Source organism: Nannospalax galili, unplaced genomic scaffold (assembly GCF_000622305.1).
Source record: "Nannospalax galili isolate Female #2095 unplaced genomic scaffold, S.galili_v1.0 scaffold1084, whole genome shotgun sequence".
In the NCBI taxonomy this organism is placed as follows: domain Eukaryota; kingdom Metazoa; phylum Chordata; class Mammalia; order Rodentia; family Spalacidae; genus Nannospalax; species Nannospalax galili.
In genome coordinates, this window is record NW_008351705.1 from 349,575 (window position 1) to 357,434 (window position 7,860).

The 7,860-nt window shown below is 37.5% G+C and overlaps 1 protein-coding gene across 4 annotated transcripts in view; it reads left to right on the top strand.

Moving 5' to 3' along the window:
- The window catches only part of Fgf12 (fibroblast growth factor 12), a 432,870-nt gene that overhangs the window by 229,977 nt on the left and 195,033 nt on the right, over positions 1-7,860 (top strand). The window lies entirely within an intron of this gene.

The following is a 7,860-nucleotide window of genomic DNA, read 5'->3' on the forward strand; positions in this document are numbered from 1 at the left end:
TTGAGCTTACTTACCAAGATAACTGAGGGGTTGCTGAGGTGTATGTATGACCTGAAGGTTTGCATACTAGATAGCCTTTATTTAAGAAGAACAATAATATCATCTTTTAACTATCAACTTCTGTTTGCATCTTACCTCTTTTTCTGACTGACTTTATGATTCCAGGAAAACCGCGTCTTTCTACTTCACTCATTGATCTGTAGAGATGGAGACATAGGACACACGTAGAATTTGTTTGTCTATGGAAGACTAATTGGTATGATGACAAGAGTCTCACTTGTCTTTCCTACCACTTTATTATGAGCACCTAGCACGGTGTCTGGAACACACACGTTGAATTAATGAATAAGTTTACTAGGGTATAGTATTAATATTGGCAACATAGTTTTGGATGGAAGATTTGTAGAAGTTATAATTGTTAAAGCTTTACAACATACAAAGATGTCTTGGGTGCTTTCCTTTGCCCATAGATCTTAATGGACTGACACCTGTGCTGTTCACAGAGTTCTCCAAACAGGCTGGGAGACAAGTCTTCTGTGTAAGACAAATTGGCTCCAGAGAATGAATAATGACAGGCATTTGCTTCAATTATCGATAGTGATGTGCTTCATTTTTCATTTTAAAGGAAAAAAAAAAAGACTCACATTGAACTGGCTTGTTAATTATGCAGGTTTTTTTTTTCAGTGTCTCTGCAGTATCAGAGGAAAGGTGATATGGTAGTCCCAGTATTAAAAACAGAAGGCAGGGCTGCTCTAAAAACTTAGGCACACATATTTGCTAGCTTTTGTCAAAGAAAGGGCTGACCGTGCTGCTCATTTTCACGGGGCAGAAAACCCACATGTTCTGTCAGCCAGTACTTGGAAGAAAAATTTCAGTCTCTAAGCTCCAGACCACAAATCAGTTCCATAAATCAGCAGATTCAATGGGGAGACTAAATCAGTCAGTGTGATTATTTGGCCAGTTGTTTATAAAGCAAGGCATCAGACTGAACTATAGATTCAGCATAGCCTAAATATGTTGACTTCTACAGTCTTATATATTATATTTAAAATATTGTTGCTTGTATTTCCTAGATCTTCATTCATTTAAGATGACATGCATTGCTTTTTCCCCCTTCCATAATATTTTAATAAATTCAGGTTAAAATATGGGATAATGATTACCTAACCCTCCCACCTCCCAAACTTAAGGTCTGGAGACGTAACATCAAATTCCAATCAGCACGCCAATAATGATGCTCTGTCTTACCTTGATAGTTTAAGGCCTGGTTGGTTTCTATTTTAGTATCTTAATTTATCTTCATAATAACTCAGTGACATATAAAATTAGAAAGGTGAGATCATTTCTGATCACTAAAGCTCTCAAAGTTTTAAGTTTAAGGCTACTGTCATGTCATAGAACTGTGTCAATATTCATGCCAATCTTGTTTTATTGACTTGAAAAGTAAAGGACTAGGACCAATCTTATTTTTCTCTTAATTTCTGTAAGAAATGCTGTTTTGAAGGGCAAGAGTCAATCATTTATACTTGAACTATCCAAGGCAGGCTGGATACCACAAAACTACAAAATGAAAAACAAACATTTAATAGTTTTTTGAAGAAAATTATGGAAGTGCCTTAATTTCCAAAATCAAGTTTACCATTCATGCATACGCTAAAGCATACTCTATACAAATTTAGACTAAGAATAGCCACAGTACAGCCAAAAAACGGCAACTTTTCTAAAAGGTCACTGAAAAATGAGTGATTGAAGTGTCTTGAAGACATTCAGTTTACAGAAAGACACAGACAAATGCATAAACATCAGAAAGAGGTATGATAAGTCTCCTATGCAGAGTGCTGGGGCATGGGGATGAGGGTATGAAGAATCAGATTGGCCCAGTGAACATCCCATTCTCTCATAATTTATATAACCACCTTTGTTTTGGAGGATTGAAGAGCTTAGTCCATCTCTTATTTTGTTGAATATTTAACAATAACATTTTGTTATCGAGAATGGGAAGGTTGCAGAATTGACTTTTCTAAGTGATAGATTAGACATTAATATTGATTTCACTCTTAAAAAACAGTTGAGTGGTCACAAATATCATAAATATTACAATTATAAATTTTTCAATAGCCTGCAGGATTGCAGTAGTAAACAACCAGGCATTCGCTTGCTTTTAAGTTAAGCTTTTGTTATCATATGATGTTATTTACATGTTAGCAAAATGTCTTTTTTGGGGAACAGTTTAAAATTTGGAAGATGACTTTTAATTTAAATATTTTCATTCTCTCTCAGTGTCTTCCACTTGGGTTTCAATGAGTCATAAGGCAAAGGATTTTTGTTTTTTATTCACAAACCCAAAAATTCAATCCAGGATTTTAAAATGCAACCATGATTTCTCTTTATACCTGTACATTATTACAAGTAACAGGGTCCCTGTCCTTAGAACTTATTTGCAGGGAGGGGAAGAAAGCTGAGTGGATAAAAGCGCCTGCTTCAAAGTCTGGAAACCTGAGTTTAATTCCTGGGACCCACATTGTGGAAGGAGATAACCGACTTCCCCAAATTATCCTCTGACCTCTACGTGTATACTCACATGTACACCAACATGCATAAACACATGCACACCTGTACACATGCATACATACCCCCCATACAAACACATGCTCACAAAATATAAACAAAGTGAGAAAAGAAATTATTTGTGAATACACTGAACTTATCTTTCAATGCTGATTTCATAATGTGTTATTTTAAAAAAATTTTTAATTGATCTTTTGTACATTTCATACAACAGTTCTTAATCAAATTTAGAGCCCTCTGCTATTGTTTTTTGTCACCTCCTTGGTCTCTTCTCTTTTCCTTTTCTCTTTTTAGTAACTTTATTGGCTGCACCCTAAAAGTCTTTTTTCATGTGTTTGCTATTGATTTTTTTTCTTTTTGTTGCTGAAATAATTTGAGGTAGATAATAAGCAGGCAGAAATTTAAAATAACAGGATTTTTAAAAAGGCAATACTTTCCTATCCCAATATTTTAAAATATGTCTAATATCCTGGTTGCAAGAGGTTCTCCCAGCTCTTTCCTTCTCTTCATTCTTTCCAACCTCAAGTCACTGGACAGAAACACTGACCCAACTGACAAACAGACATGCTTTCACATAAGCTCCTGCATTTTGTGTTCTGCATCTCAGAATTATATGGGGTTTGCTTGTCTTTCTTCTTAGATTCCATATAAAAATATTTTTCATTTGTGGTGACTGTTAACTTCCATTTTATTTTTTGCATACTCAGTGTTGGAAATATGACCCAGAAAGGCTATTGAAGAATAGGTGACCTAGGGAATGCTGCTACATTTATTTGTTTATCAAATACTGAACAGTAGCTTCTTAAATCAAGGTAACATGCTAGCTGCATGAATAATAATATAGTTTTCAGTGCCTTTAATTCCTACAAATCATGAAAAGCCTCTGGAAAACCCACAGATGGACCTGTGGTCCCTGGGGCGTGCGTCTGTTGGATTCACCAATCTTTCCTTGCTCATGCAGGCAAGGAAGTGCTGGGCATAAAGTAAGTGCTTGGAGACCTTCATGGAAAGAATTAATACTTTAAAATCAAGCACATTTTAGAGATACTTACAAAGCTTTGTAGACTTATATGTAATCACATTTATTGAGTGCAAACTGGTTACATGTGAACAGGCAAGACTGTGGGGATGCCTTTAAGAGATGTGGACTTAGGAATGGAGACAAGTGAGGAAATGCATAAGGCTCAGTTCCAATATCTATCAGAAAGTTATTTGTGGAAAGGGAGCTACTAGCTCTGATGTGTTTATTCAAAACAGGTGGAGTTAGATAAGGTAGGGTTTAAAGAATTAGATCTGAAGAGATAACTCAGTGGTTAAGAACACTTCCTACTCTTCCAGAGGACCCAAGTTCTGTTCACAATAGACTCATTGGGTGAATGAAAAGGATAAATTATCTACATTTATAAGTGGGATGATAGTCTTTCTTGAAAGAGACATAGTGGTAAAAGAGGTCACAGTCCATTCTAGTTAAAGATCAAGAAGAAGTTAAATGGCAAAAAGCTCTATTTTGCTGGTTATGGTGGCTGGACAATTTAAGTTAGAAATGCAGACTGGTGTCAAGATTGTAAAGGCATGTGAACACAGACGGAAAAAAATGGCCAGAGTAGATGCTAGGAATGAAGGATGGGGTGGAGTCATTAGCTCAGTCACAAAGAGGTTTCAGGATGAAGAGGAGCATATTAAGGAGAAATCCCCACCAAGTGTGAAGGACTTCAGAGAGTCCAGTAATGCTCAAGGGGAGACAAGAGTAAGGTTTTTTTTTTACTTTCTGAGAATTTAGGAGGCAAGATGAAGTCCATTCCTACGAAAATAGATTTTTAGTTAACACTAAAAGGTTTTATTTAAAATTGGTTCTGGAATAGTTTTGAGATGGGGAACTAAGTCTCACAAAGCATTCCCTCAGAAAGCCATTATCACCTAGTGGTTTATGTAAGGCTTTCATATTTTTGGTTTTGTCCCTGGTTAGTTTAGTGCTTTTCTTAAGCTCTTCATACAGGAAAAGGGTTAGCACTGCCTTTTGTTATGTTTCAGCTACATCAACCAATGTTCTTAGCTTTTGCCCTGGGAAGTCTTTTCTCTAGAGGGTCATTATTCACAGTTTTGGAGTCCCTTAATTCTTCCTCACAAGAATCACCATTGAGCTTGGTGTTTTCTAGTGAATGCTTTTATTTATAATGTAAAGTACATTGCCTTTAATCTGCACCTTGCATATTAATTCTACTGTCATTAACCATCACTATCAGGATTAGTGATGGTTTTGCATTGCACAGACTTAAACAATAAGGACTATTTTTTTTTCCTCCGAAGAGCTGGAGTGCTGCCACTGTCCACTAAACTCTCAGAGACTCTGCTCCTTCCTGTCATCTGCCACCAGGCACTCTGGAATAGGCCTTGTTTTCAAGTCTGAGATGATCCAGGTGACACCCCTCCATTGAAACAGCAGTAAGGCAAAATGCCGGGATTAGGGGTGAAGGAAACCTTTAAATTGTCTTGTAGGAAGGGTTCTGCATGCCTAGGAAGATTTGTCTGCCCGAACCGCACTGTGATTATTGAATCCATAAGCACTCCCTCTAGCCATAGCAGATGTAAGGGAATGAGCTAGTTATGAGAAGATTAGAACAGGTATCCTTGGAAATTAAACTTAAAAGGAGATGAGCAACAAATAGGGTATTTTGGATAACCACATTAGAGATCCAGAAAACCTTTGTTCAGAGACACTTCCACCTAAGTTTCCTGTCCAAATCTGTTTGTCCTCCTAAAATTAAGGTGACCACGATTCTGTCAGAAATCCTTCATGCCATTTATGGTTGAGGATCAAATATAATTGATGAATTCATCAGCATCTTGAAGACAGAATGAAGTACAAATAGAATGTTATCCTTTGAAGCGTTAAGGAAGCTGCTGAGTAGAAACTAAAAGTAAGTACTTAGGAAATATGTTGATATTTTCACATCTGGTTCACCTTTATTTGCTAATGAGAAGTATTAGCTGGTGGCTGCTTTGGAGGTGGCTCAGTGTGTAAAGTACTTGTCTGTAATCCCAGTGTCCCTATGGTAACATGGGAGGGAGACCAAATCCCTGGAGTCAGACACATGCAGCAGTGGACAACACGAAGACCTATCCCAAAACAAAATGGAGGCAAGGACAGATACCTAAGGTTGCTGACTGACCTCCACATGTGTGCGATTCTCTCTCTCTCTCTCTCTCTCTCTCTCTCTCTCTCTCATCTCATACACACACATGCAAAAGTAAGTATTAGCTATTAATGTTAAAGCACTCCATCAAACTCTTCAAGAGCATAATGCGTTTGGTTTCTCATTATTATGCCCACCTTACAGACAGGAAACTAAAGCAAGGAGGTTACAGGGAGCTCGAAGCCATGGAACTCTTGGTGGTTGTTTGGAAAGTATGCACTCTTCAAAACCATCTATATGTTAATGTGTTTTGCTGCTCCAACCTTCCTGTGCCGTACTTCTCCCTGCCCATTTGGTAAAGGCTAGATCTCTAAGCTCAGCGGGATCCTTGTTTATTTCTCCCCACAATGAATCTAACCGACCTTCTCCTCTGTGTGTCGACTCTGGTCTCAGTTACCATGAGAAACATTTTCTGAATACTCCAGCTCATATAGATTCTCTTTTACTTCTGAACTTCCATAACACACAAAGTAAATATAGATAAGCATACATTACACTTAATTATAGAAATAAATTATACACCGTATCAGGTTACTCCATATGTCGTAGCTTTCTCTCCCTAATTAGACTTTGTCTTGTATTTTTTCATAAGCAATTTTCGATGTACAAGGTCAATGGTAAGCACATAAGAAGAACTAAAACTAGTTTAGGTCAGCCAATAACTAATCCTTTGGCAACTATTACAATGTAATGTGACCCTTCTGTGATGAATGAGAAAACAGGTTCAAAGAGGCAAAGACAGTGCCTCTAGCCAGTGTGGACATCTAGTCAGTGTCAGCAATCAGGAATTCAGTCCTGCTGTGCCAAACTTGTAGTCTAAGGCTTGATTCTCTGCAACTCTCAATTGAACACTTGACTGAAATCCAAACACAGTGAATGTCCATGCTGTGTGCATAGCTTACTACCCAAGGTTGAGCAAAGCCAGGTGGAGGAAATTAGGTTAATTTATGTGTATCTACTAAAAATCGAGAGGAGCAGAACTGATGGGAATTTTATCTGTAGAGATGTTGGATGAGGACTTCTAAGTCAGGTCATTAAGGTGAGCTGCAGAGATATTCTCTTAGGCATGCCATCATGAGTTATTTAATTCCTGGCTGTGATGCCGTCTACAGAACTAGAGGGTGCTTTCCTCCCGTACGAAATGTAAATTTTTTCAGGGTGATATTTTTTGCTTATGCTTGTGTTGTACCCTCAAAAGTGCCCGAAACATTTCCAATGATATATAATTCATGAGAATACATTGTTAGAAGACACAGAAAATAATCTTTCTCTTCTCTGGTGTATGCATTGTTTTTCCTCAGAGTGGACACATTGACTGCTTAAGTATTTTGAGTTATATGAAACTCAAATATTTAAAGACCCTAAGAATTATCCCAGTTCATTTTATGTTGTGGCATTCAATTTGTCAACTTAATTTTAATGTTTTACATAGTATATTTTCCTTAGACATGAAGTATATCTATTGTGGCTCAAAGTATCTATAAACCACCTACCCGTTTAGCAACATCTTCATTTATATGCAAAAATTAAAAATACCAAGAGAAAAGTTTTGCCCGGGTGTTCCTGCCAGTTGTCCACGATGTTTGCCATCCCCACCTGTCTTCAAGATAATGCTCAGGATCCCAGTGATGAGACTGAAAACAAGTTCTGTCATATGTCTTGAGGAATCAGTTTTATTGTTACTTAGGAATAATAGCTATGTCCTAGTATTGAGAAATTTTGTTGCGAGGTATTTGTTTAAAAAAATCATATTAGCTGGGTATGGTGGCACATGCCTTTAATACCAGCACTCAGGAGGCAGAGCTAGGCAGGTCTCTGTGAGATGGAGGCCAGTCTTATTTACCGAATGAGTTTTAGGTCAGCTGGAGCTATAGGAAGATGGTCTCATAAAAACAACAACAAAATCATGCTTTGCTTTTTTGAGTATGTGTTCATTCTGAGGTACAGGGGTCCTAGACATTCGGATTCATGTAGGTCATTCAAGTCCTTCTAATGTGACATTCATTCCAGATGAGTTACATAGCTCACCTAGATTATGTGAGTAATCCATGGTGTTATAGAGATAGGAGAACCAGATAGTGTGGCTCCCTTGATAGCT